Genomic DNA, 25,279 nt, shown 5'->3' with positions numbered 1-25,279 from the left:
GCTGGGCTGTGAGCTTTTGGGGGGCAGGGGCCATGCTATTTATCTCTGTTTTCCCAGCATCCCACTCGACATTTGGCTAAAAGTAATAGTGACAATGACAACATCAATGACAGTAATAGTAGCTAACATTTATGGAGGATTTAAAACGTGATCTTACTGAATCCCTCAGAACAACCTCATGACGCAGATACTATATTTACTCCTATTTAGCAGATAAGGAATGGGGGGTTTGAAAAAACTGTGTGGAAATGAGGGAGCTGGCATTTGAACCTAGGGTGCCCAGTTCCCGAGCTAACTTCTCTGACCCATTGGCTTCATTAGGTGTTTGTGAAATGTTTGTTGAATGAATAATCAAACACATCAATGAGCAAATGAGTAATGAGGGGAAAAATCACACAAATATAGAAAAATTATCCACTCCACTGACTAAAGCAAGGCATTTCCTAGCATCTGAGCAAAGATCATAAGCATTTTCCTCCATCATGCAATGGTGGCCCTCCTGCCACTCGGGAAAATTCCATCAACACACTTATTATAGAAGCCACACCAGTGGGTGTCATTCCAGACATATTCCTAAGGGATATAGAGAAGAATGGCTCATCTTTTTGGGTAGAGGACAATGCTGTGATGATCCCCAGGAGGACAGGAACTTAGAGCTGCACCCAGGACAGGAGGGGTGGGTGACTCTGGCTCATTCACAGCCCCTCCCATGATCCTCCGGGGACAAACAGTGGTTCGAAGACTGCTACATAGTGTCAGAGAGTGGTACAGGCAGAAAGTGTTTGCAGAGCCCAAGAAAGCCAAATGGGATGTAGGAAACAAAAGGAAGGGCAGATGGAGAGCCACCAGGGCACAGCAGACCCCAGGCTGCAGCTGGGGCTTTGCCTGTGGGGAACCACAGGTGCCAGCAAAATGGATGTCATGGTGCAGGAATGTGGGAAGGATACTCTGTGTCTTGGTCTCAGAGACACCTTGGGTGCTGGGTGGGCACATGGCAGACAAGCTTAGCTCAGGGAGGAGCCATATTCACCTGGGGTTCAGCCAGGAGCAAACACACAGACTGGGGTGTGGCCCACCGGCCTGCTGGCGGCCACCCAGCCCTGCCTGATGCTCAGAAAGAGGGGGGCAAGCCCTAGAGCGTTCTCCATCCTCCCTTCTCCCACCTTCCCCCCCACAGGAAGAATTCTGGAGACATGGGGGCACACAGACTTTCACTCACACATACACACACACACACAAACACACATGCTGAGAAGCCTGGTCAGGCTTCCAGCACTTCACAGCATGAGTCAATTGGTGGATCTTGTTTCTGGAGAGAAACCAGCATGTCTGGAAGGTCGCTGAACTGGTTTCCTCCCTCTGAGAGGCTGCCAATTGGATTTTCAATCTCCATTTTCATCCATGGCGACTTTCTGGCCTTGCACATGATAGGAAAGTGAACCTAGAGGCCAAGGATCTGACAGGGGCCGGAAAACAAAGTTGCACAGCCAAAAGGAACAAGAAGGAAAAGAAAACACATTTCATACAGAGGACTGAATTTCTACTTAGGAAGACTGAAACAATTTCCTAAGGTGGTTTTGGAAACACATGAAAGCGTTTTCCTTTCTGAACGTGAGAGGTGGATCCAGAGGCTGTAACTAGCTCCCTGGGAGCTCAAGATTCTGGTTCTCTTTCCATAAGAGCTGGGAACCAATGGCAGTGAGATATATATATAGTCTCTGCAAGAACCACAAGGAATGGGATATGGGAAGTCCCATCCAATTCAGTGGAATCCATCCATCCATCCATCTGACATTCATTCATCCAGCCAGCCAGCCAGCCTAGGGTCATTCGCTCATATAGTTAACACTTATTATCACCTGTTTTGGGTCTACCTTTGGCCTGGCCCTGGAGTCCAGTTACCCTGAAAGGACCTGGAGTCCCCTCTTGATTATCTATGGAAAGGAAGGGATACTAGTGACAAGGACTCTTCTAGTTCTAATTCAAAGGCAAAACAGACGATAAACCCTCTCAGGTGTGAAAAGTCCCTTGGCTTGAGGACAATGCAGTAGTTCATCTGGGGCCTGGCCCAAGCCAGATTCTCGGGAAAGACCTGCTACTTCAGGGTAACTTGTACCACTTGTTTAATGCCCTTGCTGAACTCTACACTTTCCATCTTTGAAAATCTTTCATTAAGGTTTCATGATGGGAGAAGGCTGAACGATTATGTAAGAGTGGGGGTTTTTTTTGCAACAATTTTATGGATATATTTTGAAGGAAGCAAACATATGCCTATTAAACAGGGGGAGAATTATCAGTGAATGTTTTTAAATGACCAATAAAAATGAAATTATCATTGCTCATTGTTTTTTATGGATCATAATGTGTTTTTGTTTTTTTCTGATGGAAATAACAAACTCCCCTCCTAGACGCCGGCCGCTAATTACACAGTTACCACACAGTAATCCAGGCAAGTGGGTTCTCGCCTGTCGTAATTCATCTTCATAAAGATAATTGGCCCAGTGAATGAGACCACAAAATAATTGTGCAAACAGGAGACAGATTCAATAAAAACTGATTTTACTCTTCTCTCTTCCAAAACTACAAGCCTGAGAGAGGAGTTTTCAAGAACATATCAGATTTCTCCCCAGATTGCCACCCCACCCCCATTTGTTTATTACCGAAGGATTTACTGAGGACCCACTTTTTTCGAATCATTAGCTAAATACTGGGGAAAAGCAAAACTTGGACCAAATTCCCCATGACGTGGAATGGGCAATCAGGTAAGGAAATACATAAGCAGCAGACAGAAGTAACATGACACACGGTGGACAGTCAAAAAATGCTCCAGAAGAGATGCAGAGAGAGGGCTACTGGAGTTCAGAGGCAAAGCGGTTGCTTCCGGCTGGAAAATCAGCGAAGGCTTCATGGAAGAAGCGGCATTTGAGCTGAATGCTGAAGGGGTGGGAGAGGGTGGGGAGGTGAATGGCCATTTGGATAAAACACGGGAGCAATTTCAGTGGAGCACAGACAGGTGACGGGAGGAGAGATGGAGTGGAAAGATAGGTTGAAGGTTGTCGTGAAGTGGGAGAAGCAGATTTTTAACTTTTTAACTCATGGCTATGCCCCTTCCCCTCTGCATATGTGATAGGTATTAACTTGACACAATCAGTAGAACACACCGCTACGTGCCAGGCCCCGTGCTAGGGCTATGTGGGAGACCCAGATGATTTAGCTACAAAACCTCCCCTCAGAAACTCAGAAGGGGGTCAGAAACGTTGATGTGGCCAATACTGGCCGAGCTCGTGTCTGAATTTGTTTCTGGAGGCAGCGGGAGGTGAGGGTGGGGGTCACTGTTCAAATGAGGCAGGAGGCCCCACATGAGCCTACCGTCCATCCAATTCCACATCACAGCAGGCATCGTTAGCATCAGGCTCTAGCTGTTTCCAAGGCAAAACATTGTTGGACTATTTACTGCCAACGACTTCTTTTCTCTATCTCTGTCGCCAACATTTCCCTCCTTGAAAATTTGAAAGAGCCAGGAAAAGACAGTGAGAAAAAAAAATGTTCAGAGAGATAGGAGAGCAATGCAAATGAGAATCACAAAGTAGAATCCCAGGGAATGGGAATTTCAGGAAGGGAATTGTTGACAGTGTCACATGGTGTAGAGAATTAAAAGGGGAGCTGGCAGGTGTCCGTTGGACTTAGCATGGAGAAAATCATTGATGAGCTGGTGAGAGTCACATCAGAAAAGTGGGGGCTGGGGAGCAGAGGCCAGGTGGCAGGGGCGTGAGGACAGAGCCGGCTGGTCTGGGGAAGGAGTCACACAGCTGATACAGGGTGGGCTATCTACCTGACCACCATCTTACCTCCACTTTGCTTTTTGGTCTCTACTCTCATCAACAGACCTAATAACTCTTAGGAAATTACAATTTTACAGAATAAGTTATGTGCCACTATGACATTTTTACATTGGAAGGTCTTTGAGATGCCTTAGGAAGTGTCCCGAGCTAGGGAATGCCCAGCCTACTGTAGTAGTTCTTACCCTTTCATGGTCCTAAAATCTTGACTCAGTAACCTAGATGAATCATAGACTTTCCCCCTGCTCTCCCCACTTACATCCCATCTGCTCCCAACTTCTATTTATTCTTTCTGCCTATCACCTCATTTATCCATTCCCTCCTCTTTACTCCTATAGCTTCCATTGTGGTAGACTGAATTTTTGGTTCTAACTCTTCACTGCTTTGTAATAAATTTTACTTGCATGCCCTTTCCATGGCCTCATGTTCTTCCTCACTCCTTGACCTTTGGGTGGACCATACGACTTGTCAATAAGATGTTAGTCATGTGACACAATCAGAGGCCTGAAATGTTCTTGTGTAATTGAGTTTGCTTTTTTGTACTCCAGTGATACACCTGAGAAGATTATGTGCCAGATAGATGCTGCCACTTCTGACTGGGTCCCAGAAGAATCACATGTGAAAAAGACCTGAGTCTACCCTGTAGCCAGGAGCTGAGCCCACCCTAGATCAGCCATAGTATAATCAATCTGCAGATCCAAGATTGTGAAAATAAATTCTTACTGTTTTAAACCACTGAGTTTTGGGGTGGTTTGTTACGCAGCATTACCATACCATTAGCTACTGATACAACCTCATTAGTTCAAGTCCTCTACTCTCACTCCTTAAGTCCAACTGCCGTATAGACTGTTAGACAACCTCAAACACTACAAGCAATAAAATCTTCCCCTTCAGGGTTTTCAGTTTTTCTTCCAGAAGGTTTATTCCTTTATTCATTTTGTTCATACACTCAATAAACGGAGACTTGTGCTAAGCCTTAGCAAGGGCAATGAGGGGCAAGTAAGGGGAGGTTATAAATTGGAATGAGATGCATTCCATTTCTTTAAGTGAGAGAAACAGACATGAAAGCAAATAATTACATCCCAAGGTGTCGGCCATATTTCTTATCCTAAAACAAACCAAGTGGAGATAAAGTAATCACTGTTGCAAATGCCCTTTTTATACTTAAAAGCAATTATCTGTGGGTATTTAAAAAAATAAAATCTATAGTAATTATGAGTTTGCCTTTTTGTTTTTCACATATCACATGAGCCAGTGAGGAAGTGGAATGCAAGATAGTCTGACCATATGTCAATACCAAATACATTTCCTTTCAAGTTTGCTTTGCACATCTGTTCTGGAAGATGGGGAATGAAATGTACTTGTAAACAGACACAAACGATTCACAGGATCATGATTGCTTTCCATCATCTGCATCAATTATATACAGCAATGGGACTTGGTGAAACACTTTACAACTTGTTAAAAACACTCCTCGAAACAATTCAGACCTCATTAAGCCCTGGTGTGCTCAGCCAAGCATGGGCTGGCAGTCGGCAGACCTCAGTCCTTGTACCAAATCTGAGCTGACCTTGGCCAAGAGGAAAGCATGTCAGGATGGAGTTTCTTTCTGATCTCTCTTTCCATTGTCATGAGATGGAAGACAGGGAAGCCAGCTATGAAATGAGTACAGACTTTTATTAGGTTGTCAATAAAGCACTCAATCAGTCATCAAACCAATTAATACTCTGTCAGGTGATGGGGATAAAGTAATGCAAGTAAAAGAATAAATACATGGTCCTGTCCTCAGGTCACTTACAGTCTCATAGGAGTTTACCATTTCCAGCTCCTCCTACTAACTATGTAATCTTAAAAAAAAATCACCTAACTTCCCAGTCCCTCAACTTCCTCATCCATAAAATTACAAAAGTAATAAAAATAATAATTAAAAATAATAAAATTACAACAAGTACATCATGGGATTATTGTGAGAATTAAAGAAATTAGTACATGGTATGGCAGGCACAGTCAGTTGCCTACCCAATATTCATGATCCCCTTCTTTTTTTACTAAGAGAACCCTGATTTTGTTGGAATGACAAGGCATCCTGCCAAAATACTCAACTTTCCAGCCTCCCTTGCAGCTATGGTAGCATGTGCCTCAGTTCTAGCCAGTGAGAAGTAGATAGAAGTCTTGGCAAGGGCATTCCTTCCTGAATAAAAGGACAAAGTTTCATGAGAGACACTTTTCATTCATCTTCTTGTCAGAAACACATATATGGAACACCCAACCACTCCGGGACTCTGAGGATGAAACTACATGCTTGGGATGGTGGAGCAGAAAACTGGAAGGAACTTGACTTCCAAACGATATCCTTGGACACCTGCATAAACTCTATTCCACTTACTTCCAGACTCGTCATAGGAGGAATAGTTCTTGCTTAGGTCACTTGCTTGCTGAAGTCACTCTTTGTGTATGTGTGTGTGTGAAGGGGTTCTGTTCTACACGGGTGAACAAATTCCTAACTGAAAACAAGTAATATGCCTGCCATGTGGGAAGCATTCAATAAATGCCATTAGTCTTGTTAATGTTACGACCGCACCGTGTGATGGTGGCATGGTGAGAACACAGGGAGCTGTCAGACCACTTAGGAGGGCTTCTAATCCAGACCAGATGGAACATTCTTGGAGAAAGAGACATCCAAGCCAGACCTGAAAGGCTGGATAGGAGTGCTGTCAACTCTAAGTCTGCAAGGTCTTTTCAAGTGGACCCCTCTTCTCATTCCCACTCTCCTCCTACTCCCCGAAGCCTCTACTTTGGACATTCCAGCAGGCTCTCAACAGGACCTCTGCTTTCGATCTTGCCCAGACCATCTTCCCCAGTTGTTTCCAGAGAAATCTTTCTAAATGGGTCTGGCTATATCACACCCCCAGATGAAAACCTCTTGAGAGCAAACCCTCTCCTACACAGAGCTTCTCAAAGTTTCCATCAAAGGGCCCCTAAGCAGCCTGTAACCTCCCTGGAGGTTTCAGCAAGACCTGAAAAGGTACGAAATTTATTTGAACTTTTCTAATTCAATACTTAAAAAAATCATGTAGCTTTTGCATTTTTAGTTTGTAATATATTCTTGTTGGTTTTAATATGAAAATGTTTTAACTTACTTCCTAATGGGCTTAATTCATATTCTAGGAAGATGCACTATATTTAACCAGTGGTTCCGAGTAGCCCCTCGTATACTGCTCTACACGTCAGAGGGAGTGCTGGAGCTACCCATCCTGGCATCAAGACAGCACCTGTTTGGCCTCCAGTGATGCCTCCTTGCCTTTCCACATGCCATCCCTTCCTCACTGAATGGCCTTCCTCCCTGTCTGGCAAGCTCCGATGTGTGCTCCTGTGTTAAAGCACCCGCCATGTCATAGTTTGGGCAGTGATTACAGAGTCCCCGATCTCTGATGAAGTTGTGAAGCTGTCAAGCACAAGGGTTGAGTTTTATTCATCCTTGAAAGTTTTCCACTGACCATTGCGTAATGAATGATTCCCAAACCTAGAGGCTCACAACAATCGTTTTATTTTGCCCCCAGTTTTTTTTTTTTTTTTTTTAAATATATTTATTTATTTATTTATTTTGGCTGTGTTGGGTCTTCGTTTCTGTGCGAGGGCTTTCTCCAGTTGCGGCGAGCGGGGGCCACTCTTCATCGCGGTGCGCGGGCCTCTCACTGTCGCGGCCTCTCCCTTTGCAGAGCACAGGCTCCAGACGCGCAGGCTCAGTAGTTGTGGCTCACGGGCCTAGCCGCTCCGCGGCATGTGGGATCTTCCCGGACCGGGACACGAACCCGTGTCCCCTGCACTGGCAGGCGGACTCCCAACCACTGCGCCACCAGGGAAGCCCTTGCCCCCAGTTTTGTGGGTCAAAAATTCCAGAAGGGCTCAGCTGGGCAGTTCTTGCTTGGAGTCTCTCAGGCAGTTTGCGGTCACGTAGCAGCTGGGGCCGCAGTCATCTATCTGAAGGCTAGACTGGGCTGGAAAGTCCAAGATGGCCCCCTCCTGTGGCTGGCAGTTCGTGCTGGCTGTTTGCTGGGTGCTCGGATGGCGCTGTTGACTGGAGGCTCTGTGTGTAGCCTCTCCAGTCCGACGTCCTAAGGTGGCTGGCCTCCCCCAGAGCAAGTGTCCCGAGAGACCAGGAATAAGCTGTATATGACCTCACAAATCATGCAATGTTCATGTACAACCACATCATACCGGTTACAAGTGAGTCACAGGCCAGCAGAGATTCAAAGAGGGGACTTAGACTACACCTCTTGATGAGGTCTCATCATAGAAGAACGAGTGGGATGGAAGCTATTGGAGCAGCTGTCTTTGGAAAACACTGTCTAGCATAATAAGCATCTCAACTCTGAGCCCAATTTATGGCGAATGAATGAATGAATGGATTTTAAGTATTCTGTGAACGGCCACCATTCCCAGGATAAGATTTTGACATAGAGGGGAAGTGAAATCTCTCTCTACTTTCCTGTTCAAAGCTTCTTTTCTCTAGGACCCCCTGTGCCCCTCCCTACCTGAGGATGAGCGTTGAGGCCAGGAGATGTAGAAAGAGGAACAGAGGGAGGGAGAAAGAGAGAGAGAGAGAGAAAGAGGGAAGGGAGGGGAGAGAGAGGGAGAAAAGAAGGGAGGGAAGGAAGTGGGTGAGAGATTTCCAACACTTGGGAAGGTGAGAAATAGATTCCCCTCCCTTGGTATTTCCTGCTCCCGCAGCTTCCGTTTTTCTTGCCCTCCCCAAATAGGAAATGGAGTGATTGGGATTCATCCCGAACATAAATCAACGGTTGGGAAAAGCTTGAAAATAAATCAAACTTGATATTCCATTCGTCCCCGTTGGAATCACTTCTGCCCTCCTCCCTCCGGGCCTCAGCTTCCTCGCCTTCCCATTAGAACAAGGAGGGCTTTGGACCAGCTCACCTCCTAAAATTCCTCCAGCTTAAACCCTGTGGTTTCACATCAACCACCCACACCCATCCTAGCAGGGCATCAACCTCCCGGGGAGAGGCAGCCTGTCATTCAGAGAACTCTCCTTCTCCAAATCTAATAGCCCCTCGTCTCCCATTGCGAGCTCAGTTATGGGAGCCCTCACAGCAGCATAGCAGGTGTCATTAAATAGACATTAAGACCCAACAGGGCATGTTTTATGGGACCATTACCACATGCCTGATGTTCGCTGTGACAAATGGAGATCCAGCCGACCACACCATGTGATAATGGGCAGGGAACACCCTCCGGGGTGAGGTAATGTGACTAGGAGATGATGCACTCATTGTTTAATGCCACACATCCCATCGGAAGAGGGCTGCTTCCTCTTGGCTGACTCGGTCTGGAAGTCAGGCTTCATCCTTGTCTTCCTGGGTCCATCAGGCACTTGGGCCAGGAGAGATGGAGCCCACCGTCAGGCCAGCGTGGCCAGCCTGAACATGTCCCAAGGAGATCTGCCTCCTGATTTAAAGACAAAGGGCTACCCTGCCTCAGTTTCCCCCAAGCTGATTGGTCTTTGGAAAGCAGGAGCCCGACAGTAAAAGTGAGATGAGCTAATTGATCCCTCTGCTAATCGGAGTAGGAAGGCAAGCCTCTCGGAGCACGGAGAACTCACCTGGATCTAAACATCACCTCATTACAGGCATAATGTTTCTACAGTGTGGGGAGTGCACGTGAGCTTTGGATTCTGACCTCCCTGGGCTTGAACTCAGCTCTGCAGTTTGGTCTCAGAAAGACTCCTCTTTCCCATCTCCTGTGCAGAGATGTGATGAGGGTAACCTGGGAAGACTCACAGAAGCATTCAGGGCCTCATTTAGCAAACGTAGTTTTCCTAGCCCTCCACATGTCTTTTTAGCGTGGCTGTCCCATTCTTGGTCTTTCAGAGAATTAAAGGTCTGGGATCCCAGGGTCTAAGACCTGCTTGTGCCTGCCGCTCCCTGGGGAGTTGGAGGTACCCAAAGCCAGACGCCCTCAGCTGCTGACGTACAACCTCATACCCCACGCTCTGCAGACTCTCCACTGCCTGCCCCCTCTGGATCACACCTCAGTGACACAGCGTTGCTGGGGACAGTTCGCAAACCTACCAACCCGCTGACTGAGCAGGCCTCTCACTCCCCCCACTAACATGTCCACCTCCCGGCCAGAGCCTGGGGATACTCCCCGGAGATGCCCTTCCTGCCCCCAAAGCCCTTGACCCTTTGACAGAAGTTCATTCGATATCCCAATGCCCACAGTGTGTCCAGCCCCTCCCCCCACACCTCCTCGGCACCCTGCCCTCATGCCTGCTCTACCATCTTCTCCCCTCATTTATCCTCACCCCACCCACACCCCTACTCTAGCTCCTCCTCTCAGAGACCATCACACTCAGATTTCCTCCATCCCAAGGAGAGCCTTTCTCAACCACCTGCCATCCTATCCTGTGGAATCTCTACCCTCACCACCTCCACTTCCTCTCACCACATTTCCTCCTCAACCCCTTGAAATCTCCATTCCAATGCCACCAATGCGCTAAAATTACCATCTCCATCTTGTGTTCCAATATCCCCTAGCAAGTCTAACTGCACCCTCGTGCCTGGACAATGTCTGAGAACAGCAGTCACCTCCACTGCCTTTGGATTCTGGGTCACTGATGACTGGTCCTCTTCTTACCTCTCTTCACGCACTGCCTCTCTTTCCTTCACCAGCTCCCCTTCCTCCCCAGGCACCTGAGCCTAGGTGCTCGCCAAATTGCTATTTCAGAGCTTCCCCCCTTTCTCTAAACTCCCTCTCTCTCTTCTCCCTTACCTCCATCCCCAAGGCCTCGCCATAGTTCTAGGCTGCTGACTTCTCCACTCTCGTGCCATCCTTGACTTCTTTCTCTAACTCCAATCTCACATTCCCAGTGGCCTGCGGGACCAGGTAGGTGTCTCACTGGTATCCCAGAGTCTGAATGTCCCACACTGAGGTCATCTCGTTTCTTCTCCAAAATCTGTTCCTCCTCCTGGACCTCCTCTGCACAGATGATGTCTCCTGTCCCACCAAGGCGGAGATGCCAAGATGGCTTCTTGGCCTCCCCATCTCTCCTTTCCTCTCCCTTATTCTTCCACTGAGGCCTCTATTATAAAGCGTCTCTCTCCTGGGCCCCGTCCTCAGCCCCCATGTGGTGATGATGGTGCAGGGGAGCCAGCACCTTCCAGGAGGATGAACTCAGGTGCTCTGGGCTACCTTCAGGCATCTTCCCAGTTCCTTCAGTCTCATCTTTCCGAACTATGTCATAGGCCAGCACTTTCTGCTGGAACGAAGAGTATCCCAGTGCCTCACCTCGGCCCCTCAGACTCTGAGGATCTGGCCTCTGCCTGACTCATCAGCCTTATCTTCGCTTTCTTATTCTGGAACTTTCCAGGTCCAGCCATACCATTCATCCAGGGCCTCAAAGAGCCAAGCAGGTGCCCATCTTGGGGCTTTCTCCCAGGCTGTTCTCTCTCTTGAAATCCTCCCCCAGCTACCCACTGTGCATCTGGCTGACCCCTACTCCCCTTCCTTTGCTGGGGTCTCTCCATCTAAATCAGGTCCCCTCCATCATGTTCCACTGTGGAACCGGATTTCTTCCTTCGCTGAATGTGTTACAACTTACATTACACGCTCAGTGTTTATTTATTGTCCATCTCCCCCACTCGACTATAAGCTCCACAAGGTCAGGGACAAGGTCACATTCTTGCTGGAACCCCAGTGTCTACCTGTCATAGTGCCTGACACATAGTAGGCATTCAAAAAGTGCTCGATGAATTAATGAGGCAGTGAATGAGAAACTAGCAGTGGTTGACCCAACTGGTTCTAGGAGGAGGAATTTTATCCCCATGGACGGTGTCTGTGGACTCTCCCTGCAGTATTTAACCCATAGGCTCTGGAGTGAGATGACTTAGGTTCAAATCTCAGCTCTCATAGCACAGGGAGATCAGCTCGGTGCTTTGTGACCACCTAGAGGGGTGGGATAGGGAGGGTGGGAGGGAGGGAGATGCAAGAGGGAAGAGATACGGGGACATATGTATATGTATAACTGATTCACTCTGTTATAAAGCAGAAACTGACACACCATTGTAAAGCAATTATACTCTAACAAAGATGTTAAAACAAAACAAAAAACAAATCTCAGCTCTCCTCCTTACCACCCGGGTGACCTGAAGGAGCTTAACCTTTCCAACTCTCTGTTTCTACAGTTACAAGATGAGATAACAATAGTACAGGCATACCTCATTCTATTGCACTTTGCTTTTTTGTGCTTTGCAGATATAGCATTTTTTACGAATTGAAATTTTGTGGCAACCCTCTGTCAAGCAACTCTATCGGTACCATTTTTCCAACAGCCTTTGCTCACTTCATGTCTCTGTGTCACATTTTGGTAATTCTCAGAATATTTCAAACTTTTGCATTATTACTATATTTGTGCTGGTGATCTGTGATCAGCGATCTTTGCAGTCACTATTACAAAAAGATTATGATTCGCTGAAGGCTCAGATGATGCTCACCATTTTTTAGCGATGAAGTATTTTTTAAATTAAGGTACATACATTGTTTCTTAAAGACATAATGCTATTGCGTACATCATAGATTATGGTATAGTATAAATATAACTTCTTTATGCACTGGGAAACCAAAAAATTCATGACTTGCAATATTCGCTTTATTGCTGTGGTCTGGAACCGAACCTGCAATATCTAGAAGGTCTGTCTGTATTTAACATACAGGGCTGTTCATGAAATCAGTTGATATATGTATTGATGGTACTAAGCCTCATGAACTGTTTGTAAATTTTGGAGACTAATCCCTTGTCGGTCACATCATTTGCAAATATTTTCTCCCAATCTGTGGGTCATCTTTTAGTTTTGTTTATGGTTTCCTTTGCTGTGCAAAAGCTTTTGAGTTTACTTGGGTCCCATTTGTTTATTTTTGTTTTTATTTCCATTATTCTGGGTGACAGATCAAAAAAGATATTGTTGCGATTTATGTCAGAGAGTGTTCTGCCTATGTTTTCCTCTAGGAGTTTTATGGTGTCCGGTCTCACACTTAGGTCTTTAATCCATTTTGAGCTTATTTTTGTGTATGGTGTTAGGGAGTGTTCTAATTTCATTCTTTTACATGTAGCTGTCCAGTTGTCCCCGCACCACTTATTGAAGAGGCTGTCTTTCCACCATTGTGTAGTCTTGCCTCCTTTGTAGAGGAGATTACTTGACCATAGGTGCGTGGGAGCTGATACATGTAAAGAGCTTAACACCATGACTGGTGTGTGGTGAGTGTAGTCATTATTATTATTACTGCTACTATTTTTCTCTCTCTGTGAGAAGAACCAATAGACATGCAGATAGGACTTGCTGGGAGTGTAGAGGAGCCAGGAGGAAGCGGTATGGGAAGGCTTCTGGACCATGGCTTAGGAGTGGATATGGAAAGAGGGAGGGAGGAGATGGTACTTGGGAGAACAGACCAAAGAAGGTGATGGAAAAGACGGAAGTTTGGAGCTATCCTTAAGTCTGAGGCTTTATACAGACCCCAGACACCTATGGTATTAATTACTGCTCTATTATTGTTTTCCTTCCTATGAGTTTTTTTTTTTTAATTGAGGCAAAATTCACATAACATAAAATTAACCATTTTGGAGTACAATTCACTTGCATTTAGTACATTTCCCAGTATTGCACAACCAACACCTCTATCTAGTTCTAAAACATTTTCATTATTCCCAAAAGAATCAATTAAGCAGCAAGAGATTATTTTCACAATTTTTATTTGGGTGTAATTTTAGATTTACAGAAGAGTTGCAAAGATGGCACAGAGAGTTCCCTTCGCTCAGCTTCCCCGATGTTAAAAGCAACTTGTGGGGGCTTCCCTGGTGGCGCAGTGGTTGAGAACCTGCCTGCCAGTGCAGGGGACACGGGTTTGAGCCCTGGTCTGGGAGGATCCCACATGCCACGGAGCAACTGGGCCCGTGAGCCACAATTACTGAGCCTGCGCGTCTGGAGCCTGTGCTCCGCAACAAGAGAGTCTGTGATAGTGAGAGACCCGCGCACCGCAATGAAGAGTGGTCCCCGCTTGCCACAACTAGAGAAAGCCCTCACACAGAAACGAAGACCCAACACAGCCATAAATAAATAAAATAAATTAATTAATTAATTAAAAAAAAAAAAAGAACGTGAATTTCTTAAAAAAAAAAAAAGCACCTTGTGGAATCTGGGTACATTTATGAAAACTGAGACATTAACATCGGTACAAAACTGAACTACAGACATTTATTTGGATCTCTCCAGGGTCTCCACGAATGCCCTTTTTCCGTTTCACGATCAAACCCAGGATAGCAGCACACTGCATTTGGAGAGATTATTTTTGAAACCCAAAGAATCAAAATCAAGTCCACGACTCCTTGGGCTTGGAATCGTTCCTTAGTGACGTTTTGCATCATTCCCTCCCTGAGGGCCCCTGAGACTCACCTCGATTCAAAGGACAGGTTTCCATCGGGCCCACGGGCTATGAACCCATCACATACCACCAAGGGCCGGCAGGGGAGCAGAACGCAGTGCGTCCTCTAAGAACCACGTCTCATTCAGGGTCCCTAATATGGTCAGCGTTTCCCCTGCACTGATTCCGGGGCACCTTCCAGCCCACACTCTCTCCCTTCCTCGGGATGTCACTCTGGGAAGAGGCCAGGTCATGCTGCAGCTATAAGCAACCTGGGAATCTCAGTGGCTTAGGCCACCAAGGTACGTATCTCACCTGCACGTCCTGTACGTCAGGACCATCTAGACACTGTGCTCCATACCCTCCTCCTCGAGACCTAAGCTGATGGGTAACCACTTTCTGGAGCTTTGCATGTATGAGAAGGACCCCTCGTGGGTTTTGCACCAGCATTTAAATGTCCCATCCCCAAACTGAGACACATCACACCCATTCCAACTCATTGGTTGGAACTAGTCACACAGCTGCATCCAACCAAAGGGAGCCCAGAAGGGTGACCCCACCACGTGCCCGGAAGCGTGGAGGGTAGACTGGTGGGCAAACAGCACCAAAAACCATCACTCCCAAAGACGGCACTGAAAGGCGGGTCTGCAAACCTGCCTCCCCAAATGCAGGGTGACTCTGGGGTCTGGGGAGTCTGTGTGCCTCCTTTGGGGTCTTGGAACCACTCACAGGGCGGGTGGGGGACCGGGCTGAGGCAGAAGGAAGGAGGCAGGGCTGCGGCAAAGATGAAGAAACCATACTTCTGATCTCAGACCCTCAGCCTGATGCAAGAGACCACAAACAGAATCAAATAATCAGGGTCCAAAGCACTGAATAAACTAGGAGGACTCCTGCCACTCCCTTAGGACAGGGTGTAACGGTACCATTCGCGCAATTTCTTCCACAGATAATTACCAAGTCCCGACCACACACCAAGCCCCACCTCCTAGAGTCACCTAAGACTTACCAACTATCTCCAGGGCTTGGCGCTTTTACATTTATAATCCATTTCAATGATGTGGGCATCAGACCGGTAGTGAGTTGACTAGTGGCCCCCAAAAGATGTGTTTATGTCCTAACCTCCAGAACCTGTGAATGTAACCTTACTTGGGGGAGGGAAGGGTCTCGGCAGATGTAATTAAATTAAGAATCTCAACATGAGATCATCCTGGATTATCCCTAAATCCAATGACAAGTGTCCTTATAAGAGACAGAAGAGGAGACACAGACACACAAAGGACAAGCCCATGGAAGACAAAGGCAGCGATTGGAGCGATGCAGCCACAAGCCAAGGAACGCCTAGAGACACCAGAAGCTGAAAGAGACAAATGGGGATGCTAAAAATCATCCTTTCCTCCCAGAGTTGTTTTGAGAGTGAAAGGAGTGGGTGAGCGGGCCTATGAAAAGTACTCAGAGGGCTTCCCTGGTGGCGCAGTGGTTGAGAGTCTGCCTGCCAATGCAGGGACACGGGTTCGAGCCCTGGTCTGGGAAGATCCCACATGCCGCGGAGCAGCTGGGCCCGTGAGCCACAACTACTGAGCCTGCGCATCTGGAGCCTGTGCTCCGCAACAAGAGAGGCCGCGACAGTGAGAGGCCCGCGCACCGCGATGAAGAGTGGCCCCCGCTTGCCGCAATTAGAGAAAGTCCTCGCACAGAAACGAAGACCCAACACAGCCATAAATAAATAAATAAATAAATAAAATTAAAAAAAAAAAAAAAGTACTCAGCATCCTGCCTAGAACACAGTGAGCACGAGGAAAGCACCTGTTATAACTGTGTGTCTGCAGAATATTTGGTTGCCCCTGTTCTCCTAATCACACACTCTGTCTCCATCCCTGCGCCATCCCTGCAAGGCTCTCCAACTGCAACACTACTGACATTTTGGAATCTGTGGTTCCTTGCTGTGAGGGCTGCCCTGTGCTCTGTGGGACCTGAGCAGCTTCCCTGGCCTCTACCCACCGGATGCCATAGCACCACCCCCCTCCAAGCCCAAGACATAACAAACAAAATTGTCTCCCTCTTACCAAATTTGGGAGACAAAAATCATCCCTGGTGGAGAACCACTGCCTTTCGACTTGGGCCTCTTGATGGGCACCCACTGTTTGCAGCTGGGCTTCGGATACAGGTCTGGGTTTCGGATACAGGTCTGGGTTTCGGATACAGGTCTGGTCTGTGGGTCTGTCAGGCAGGTGACCCTCAGTGAAGGGCTCTGAGACCCCCAATCCCCAGGGCAAGAGAGGCAGCATATTAAACAAACGGACATTTGGTGTTGGAGAGACCACCCTGGAGCCCTGGCTCTATCATTGAACTTTTCTGAGCTTCTATTTCCACACCTATAAAATGGGAATAATAATAATATCAGCCTCACATAGTGATTATACGCATGAAATGAAATATTAGATATAAAGAGATTAGCAGCGTGCTGGGCATGGAGTTGGCATTTGGTCAATATCAGTTATTACTATTTTCACTATTAATATTATCCCAGGCTGGGAGCTGACCCATAAAGGGATAAAAGAGGAAAGCTTCTATGCTTAATGGCTGCAAAGGCCCCAAATCAAATCAGAGCATTTGGTGGCCGCTGTCAAATAAAATATGCATGCCCAGGATGAGGGTGGGAGCTGGGTGTGTAATGTAATTTAAAGCAATGTCTTTCCAGGGCAGAAGGAAACTGTGAGAGATGTACATTGATGTGACAAAGGTTTCCAAAAGCAGCAGTTCTCCCACGGCCTGAAATGATGATATTTGCTGCTAGCAGATGTAGCTGAATTGGGAAAAGAGAGACTGCGCCCGCTGACTGTCACTTCATTTTATTCTCCCATGGCTGTTGTCCAAAGAGCTGAAGTGGGAGCCCCTCCATGGGGGCGCCTCCCAGGATCTTTCCCTACCTGCTTTTCCCTTATAAATTGTGATTTATAAGAAATATATATTTGGGGACTTCCCTGGTGGCGCAGTGGTTAAGAATCCACCTGCCAATGCAGGGGACACAGGTTTGATCCCTGGTCCGGAAGATCTCACATGCCGCGGAGCAACAAAGCAGGTGCACCACAACTACTGAGCCTGCACTCCAGAGCCCATGTGCCACAACTACTGAGCTCGCGTACCACAACTACCGAAGCCCGCACGCCTAGAGCCCGTGCTCCACAACAAGAGAAGCCACCGCAGTGAGAAGCCCACGCACTGCAACGAAGAGTAGCCCTCCTCGCTGCAACTAGAGAGAAAGCCTGCATGCAGCAAGCAAGACCCAACGCAGCCAAAATTAAAAATTAATTAATTAATTAATGGGGAAAAAAAAGAAATATGTATTTGGTCACTTCGATGTCTAAAGTGAATTTCTCATTTATATTTGGTCTTCAGCCACAGTTCCTGGCTCACAGCTCCAGAACTCTTGGAATTTCCTAAGTGAGGAGAGTAATAAAGGTTTCTTTTGTTATGTTAATGGAGTGGCTTTTGGAACTCACCTAAGCCATGGGAGCCAACCATCTATTTAGTCTCACCTCTTGACCTCCTGGGAGAGGAGAGAGGCTGGAGGATGAATCAATCACCAGTGGCCAATGATTTAATCAATCACGCCCCTGTAATGGAGCCTCCGTAAAAATTTTAGAGCTTCTGGATTGGTGAACATGTTGCGACCTGGAAAGAGTGCTGCCTGTTCCCCATACCTTGCCCTGTGCCTCTCTTCCGTCTGGCTGTTCCTGAGTTATAGACTTTTATCATAAACTGGTGATCTAGTGAGTAAAATGTTTCTCTGAGTTCTGGGAACTGCTCTAGCAAATCAGTCAAACCCAAGGAGTAGGTCATGGGAGCCTCGGATTTATAGCCAGTCCGTCAGAAGCACAGGTAACAGCCTGGACCTGCATGTCAGAAGCTGGGGGTGGGGGGGTGGGGATGGGGGCCAGCAGTCTTGCAGGAATAAGCTCTTAACCTCAGGAGCCCTTAACCTGTGGGATCTGATTCCACCTCCAGGTACGCAGTGTCTGAATTGAGTTGAATTCTCGGACACCAGTGGGGTGTTAATGGTGTGTAGCCGTCCCCCACATTGGAAGTTGGGTCTCAGAAAACCGAAAGACCTCCTCTTCTGCATAAAAACCTACGGAAGGTGTGCAGGAAAGGGCTCAAGAGTCAAGAGGTCTGAGTGTGAACTGTGGCCCTGCACCTTGCCAGCTGTGTGACGACGGCTCAGAAAATGCCGTTCGCCACCTGGTTCTATGAGAATGAAGTCACTAGCCGTGCAGTCGCTGAACTTTCACACACCCTGAAAGAAGTACAAGGAGGAAACCAGGAATGAGGCCCTCTGTGCTCGGGGAAAACTGGCAGAACAGGCCTTCAGAGAGTTAGATGTTTTCAGGAGGCATTTTTATGAACCTGGATTCTTGCATCTTCCCATACTTGGAAAAGCACTATAACCATTACCTCAGACACCGGTTCCTCATGAGTAGCAGCAACTTTCTACTGAGATGTGTGCTTGGTTGCAAGTAGCCCCTTCACCAAAATCACAAATATACTGCCCTCCCCGCTGTGAAGCAGTTCCTTGGAGCTATCTGAGAGGCTGTCTCCTGGTCTAGAGTCCTCAGTAAGTCCCCAAATAAAACTGAAACTCACAGCTCTCACATTGTGCAGTTTGTTTTGTTTTCTCAGTCGACAGTGACCTCGGGCAAGCCTCTTCCCTCGTCTGTTGAAAAAGCAGTAAACTCATGCCGCTTACCTAATACTGCTCTTATTTTCCTGGGCTTCTAACTCTCCTTCCCAAAGCCTGCCTGCTGCCCGCTACCCCCGCCCTGGTCCCAGGGTTGATTACAAGTTGTGGTCTCCCCAGTAAAGTTCCAGGTTTGCAGCTTCATCTTGGAGGGGAAAGAAAACTTAGGCCTATAATGTCCAACTAGCAGCTTTGGATACTAAGGGCTAAGTAACTGGGCAATAATGCTGAAAAGCTGAGCTCATGAAGGTGCCTGTGCCACCTTTATGGAAATAATAGTAACAGCAACAACAGGCACCATTACCATTTATTAAGTATTTATTCCAGAACCCACATGAATTACCAAATCCTCAGGTAAGGGAGGTGCTCTGAGAGAGGTGCTTGGATGATTCCCATTTTACAGAAGAAATAGAGGCTTAGAGAAGGAAGATGATTTGCCATCAGGTCCACCCTGTACAGTTGTTCAGGTTGTGTACTGCATAAGGGAGCTACACCTAAGAGGATGACATTTACATTGCAGACAAATACTAACTTGCATGACAGCATATAGTGGGCACTGGGTGTCCATGCTTCCCAGGTACGTCCTAGAATGACCAGTCATTCATATACCCACCCAGACACCCACGACCAGGCCTCCACTCAGGAGCACAGGCACTCACACATTCACTGGTGCAGGGGTATCGCTGCACCAGGTCCTGACTATGCCCCAAGCATCCCCCTGAGGTTGCTTCTCCCACTGCCCTGGCTCTCAGTGGCTCGATTCCTGTCGCGTAGCAGACTCTGAGTCAGCTATGATTGCCTTGTTGAGGGGATGGGGCAGGTGCAAAACAGTATCTATGAACTGTGAGCCTGAGAGAGCGGGGCTGCGTGTGTACATAAAGCTGGGGCCTGATTCCTAATTGGATGATGCCTTGCCCGGGGTTCCTAAGAAGAGGCTTACGTGTGAGCACATTTTTGAGGAATGGGCTGACAGCACAGTGAGGGATTGTTTGGCTGCCGTAACAAACTACCACAAACTTGGTGGCTTAAGACAACACACATTTGTTCTCTTACAGTCCTGGAAGTTGGAAGTCTGAAGTCAGTTTCACGGGCCAAAATCCAGGTGTCGGCAGGGCCACACTCCCTCTGGTGTACCCTCTTTCCCATCCTGCTCTGTCTCCTTTATGCCTGATTCTATCTATCTTGGGACCTTCTATCTATCTTCAGACCTCCAGCCTGCGTCTCACTCCTCCACAGCGAGGATCTCTGGGTACTTTCAGTAAGTTCTACCTAGACAAGATTCTAAATCTTTCAGGACAAGCTGAGCCTTCACCCCACCAGTCTCAGGCCCAACCCTGACCCTGGCCTTGATCTTCACCTTGACCTTTGAGTCTCCGTCTTGCTTCAGACTTAGCCTAACACTCATCCCAGGCTAAACCCTCACCTCTGCCCCAAATGTGCCTTCACCCCAGACCGAGTTCCATCCCCTATCAGACCGAGTTCCAAGCCCAGACATGATCCCAATGGTCTCCCAACCTAATCCAGCCCATAAATGTAAATTACTGGTTTAAAGAGGAAAACTGACAGAGAAAGTGAATAGCGTGGATCAGTCCCTTCACTTCGGGAGTTCAGCTTCCATGTCATGTGCTTGGTGGGTCAGCTTATCAAGAGCGTCAGGGTCACAGTAGAAAGGCCACCTTGCTTGGGTCTGAGTCCAAGCTTTCTCACCAGCTAAGTCACCTTAGGCAAAGTTCTAGGAGGCAATTTTCTGGCCTCTGTTTCCTCTTCTCCTCACAAGGGATATTGAAAGGTCTCTGCACCCTAGTGCCTGGGTGTCTTTTGTAAATTGCAGAGGAACACAGGGATTTGCATTTTCTTTGTCCCAGATTCAGGAGTTCTCAGAACTGATATTTACACCCCTCCCCAGCCAGAAAGACCAGTCCTTCTCCCAGCAGGGCAGGCAGGCACGCTGGGCCTTCCACCAACCCCCGACCTGCCGACAGTATGTTTAAACAAGGCTCCTACAAGCCCTGGCCCTGCTGCCGGCAGCCGACCTAGTTTCATTTCACCTCCCTTAAAAGAAAGTGTTATCCCAGCTCACCCTGTGTAGTCTGACAAATGTGTCTCTTTATTAGGGTGAACTGGGCCCTTGGAAGCATAGGAGCAGGTCACGTGCTGGCAAGGTTGCCATGGAAATTATTCACTTTTATTGAATTATTCATTTGTGCAGTCCACCTAGAACATCCCCCCAGGCTCATAGCTGTGACAGACAGACACCTAGACAGAGAGGTGGGTGCCCCCACCCCGAGCCCCTCCACGTGTTGTCACTGCCCGAGAGCTGCCTAATGACAGGACAAAGCAGAAAACTGGGGTCGGAGACCCTGGCTTCCCTCCCCGCTCAGTTCCAGGGGACAGCCATCCTACAGTGATTTCACGGGCAGACTCTCCCTCCAGACTGCCAGGGTTCAAGTCCCCTTTCTCCTCTCCCCCTGTTTTTGCAACTGGAAAAATGGGACTAGAAAAATGCCTACCTCCCAGGGTTGTTGTTAGATTTTAGACTTAAGATACATATAAAATTCTAAGAACAACTTCAGCTTTTATTATTTTCTTCCAAATTGTGTGATCATGGGCTTCAATTTTCTCATCTGTAAAATGAAGACAGACCAAATAATCTTTAAGGAGCCTTACAGCTCTGATATGCCCTGCAACTGGCAATGGAAACCAAATGGTGATTTCTTGCCTGAATTGTTAAGTTTCTCAGGGACACAGAAGCTATTTCCCCCAGTAGACTTTGTCCTCTTCCCAGCGGTAGCCACAGGTCAGAGCTGTGAAGTGAGAGTGTGCTGAACACCCAGACGGGCCCACTTCCAATGTCAAAATCAGGGGAAGAAGAGTTGGTTCTGCATCCCTTTGACTCGCCCAAGCTAAGCGGTGTTGTCTAAAAGGCTGTTATACCATCACCAGCTTAATGAACCAGGTCATTTTTTCTAACATCACCACCGCCTTCTGCAACCTGCAGAGATCATCTGGGCATGTTAGTAATGCCTTCAAATAACTGATTCTCAGTAGACTGAAAAAAAAAAAAAAACTCAACAACGTGATATTTGTTTTTTGGTATTCTAAACTGAGACCATTTTTTAAAGCAGCCACCGCAACGTATGTGTAAAGATGAAAATTGAGGAATGTTATCACAGAAGCATTGGAAATCACCTAAATGCTGATCAATAAGAGAGTGGCTACATACATTGCTAGTTTCTCTCCAATAATTTGCCATCTAGACATTAAAAAGAGTGAGTTAGATACATACTTATTGGCAAGCCGTGATGCATAAGACACAGGACTGAGTTTGAAAAAAGATACAAAAAAGCAGGTGCAAAAATAATCCCATTTAAATAAAACCCATAAACATAAATATATATCCCAGATGTCTAGGACCAGCCTACAGCTTCATATCTAGAGAAGGTTGGCTGGAACCCCCATCCACAAACTGGAGAAGCCCTGATGCCAATATTTCTGTGAACTCCTGAAGGACTTTCGTTCACATGGTCACACAGGGATTCTCCATCACTCCCTTCCCCCTCCCACCCTCATCGTTCTGCTGAATTAGCTCAAGATTGGGGTTGTCTTACTGTCCCATGTCCCAGTTTTGGTTCCACACCATGACAACTCAGATGTGGATTCAACCCCCTCCTTAATGCCCCCCCCTCCCCCGGCCAATCAATCACACTAGAACCGTTTCTGTAGCTAAGGCTTGTGGAAGCTCCTTGAAGGCTTTTCACAGCAACAAAGCAAGCAACTGAAATTCAGTAGTTAGGTGTCCCTGTTTTTCAAAAGTACCTTGACTACTCCCAGACTCAGGGCTCCAGCCTCCTGCTGGGCTGGGCTTTGCTTCTTTTTTTTCTATTTTCAGCTGCACTGCTCTCTCTAACTCTTGATTGGCCCTGGGAGTGCCAAGCTCTTCTCACTTTAGGAAGCGGAGCAGTTCAGTCCTTTGCTGCCTCCCCCCCCCCAGATTCAGATCTAGGCCACCCTTGCACGTATCCAAACCCATCAAGAGGCTCAGGGTCAACTCACAGCAGACCTTTCACTAAACAAAACCCACCGTCCTTAGAAAGCAGTTGGGGCTGTAGACAGCAAAGTTTTACACACACACACACACGCACGAATAAAGATCAGCCTGGAACCATGTTCACCCAAATGTTAACAGTGGTCATTTTGGGGTAATTTTACTGGCCGCCTATTCTTCTATACATATTTTTGTATTATTTTAATTTCCTAAAATGAGCATATATGAGTTTCGTAGTCTGAGCAGGGAACAGGAAAGGAAATTTTCCTTTGGGGGAAAACCACGTCCTCTGTGACGCAGAAGGCCTGTCCCCCAGTCCCCCGTACATTCCTTTAGCATCTCACCGCCTGAAGCCCTGGACGTTATCTAGCCGCTACCCAGACCTCACTCCCGACACCTGATCAGACTTCTCTCAGCCCCCTCCTACCCTGTCCCAGCCTGTGGCACCACGGCATCAGCCAGCCAACCCCAGATCTGCCAGGAGGCCAGGAGTTCAGTCGCAACTGCCTCCCTGCCCCCGGAAGCATTCCAGGAACAACCATAGCAAGGGCCCCGGTGTGCCATTGACAGCACCGGCCCCTCCATTTCTGCAGAAACTCTTGAACTGAGCCACGCACAGACAGAACAACTGAATTTCCCAGGAGCAGGGCTCATCGTGGGACACCTCAGGAGCAGAGCCCCAGCCCCCAGGGAAGGGGTGGGGATCTGGAGGGACACCCCAACAGGAAAGGGGAGGGGCATCTGGGAGGTCTGGAGAGCACGCTGGGTCTCCAATATCATATCCCTGATGATACATGTGGAATTGCCGCTGTTACTAGGGTCCTATAGATGAAATGTCACAACTGCTCTCTTGCTGAAGCTACAGGAGATTGGGAGAGTTGCCAAGAAACTCAAGAAAGGAAAAGTCAACCCATGGTCAAGAAGGGAAGATGTAGGTTTGATGATTAAGTGTGAAGTTTGAGATCTAGAGGAAGAGGTTTCAGACTCCTCTCTGCCCCATCCCTAACCTGGCTAGGATTTCTGCCCAAAGACCTATCTGAGACTGGATGAATCATGTAAGAAAAATAGGATTTAAAAATCTATCCCCCACAATGCCCAGCTCTAAGCCATCAGCAGTGGGCACTCAATACCCTTCTGTTGAACCAAGCTCTTACAGAATGACCCTTCCCTCTTTTGAAAATCACCATTTATCCAGAGCCTTCTATGGATCAGGCACTATGCCATGTGCTTTACCTATGTCATAACCCAGTAAAACATCACACAAAGCAAGTGTTATTGCTCTTTTTTTTTTTTATAGATGAGGAAACGGCATCCCACAGAAATTAACGTAACTAGCCAAAGGTCCCATAGCCCATTAGTCAGCTATTATGGCAATAATGCTACATAACAAATAATCCCAAAACTCAATCAACAAGCATTTACTTCTCCCTGACAGATGTGGCTCTGCTGGGCTTGGCTCCAGCTTGTGGGTTGGTCTGTTTCTGGAGTCTTCTCATTCTCCTGGGATCCGTGGTTACCCACAACACATGCCCCTCATGGCAGATGGTAGCAAAGTGACATGCCAGGATAAGATATACAAATGCCTAACAGCCTGTTGGCACAACGAAGCCTCATGGCCAAGCCCCACATCGATGGGAAAGGGAAATGTATTTCACCTCTTCTGCTGGGAACTAGTGCAAGGTCTCATTGCAAAGAGTGTGGATACACAGTTTTAGTGGCAAGAATAAAGGAATGGAAACAATAATAAAATCTACCTACATAGCTAGTTGAGAGGTGAAGCCAGGATCAAACCCAGATCCTTCTGATGCCAAAATCCATAGTCACCCCACTTCTGTCCTCTGTCCCTCCACAGATGTGGGCAGTATAGAGAGAGGGGCCTGAAAGAGTTAGCAGCGCTCAGGAGGAACGTGAGCACAGTGCCTGGTGTATCTTGCTGTGCAATCAGTTGCCCTGGAGGAAGAGGGTGCTGGACCTTGGACTTGACCAGCTGGGGAGCCAGGGAGTGGGAGGCAGTGCCCCACACCAGGGTCAGGTTCAGCAGCAGCACTTGTTCCCTGCCCACCAGGGGCCACTGAAACTGTTCACTCATCCCCAGCTTCTGGGTAAGAGGGTACCCCGACACCTGGGACAGTGCCCTTTCTACATTTGGAGGCAACATCCCCCATAATATTTCATGCAGTATTCCAACATCTGAAACATTACTGGGGGGACAACACCACTAATATCTGGAGC

This window comes from Balaenoptera musculus, chromosome 20 (genome assembly GCF_009873245.2).
Source record: "Balaenoptera musculus isolate JJ_BM4_2016_0621 chromosome 20, mBalMus1.pri.v3, whole genome shotgun sequence".
NCBI lineage: Eukaryota > Metazoa > Chordata > Mammalia > Artiodactyla > Balaenopteridae > Balaenoptera > Balaenoptera musculus.
This window is presented reverse-complemented; position numbering follows the sequence as displayed.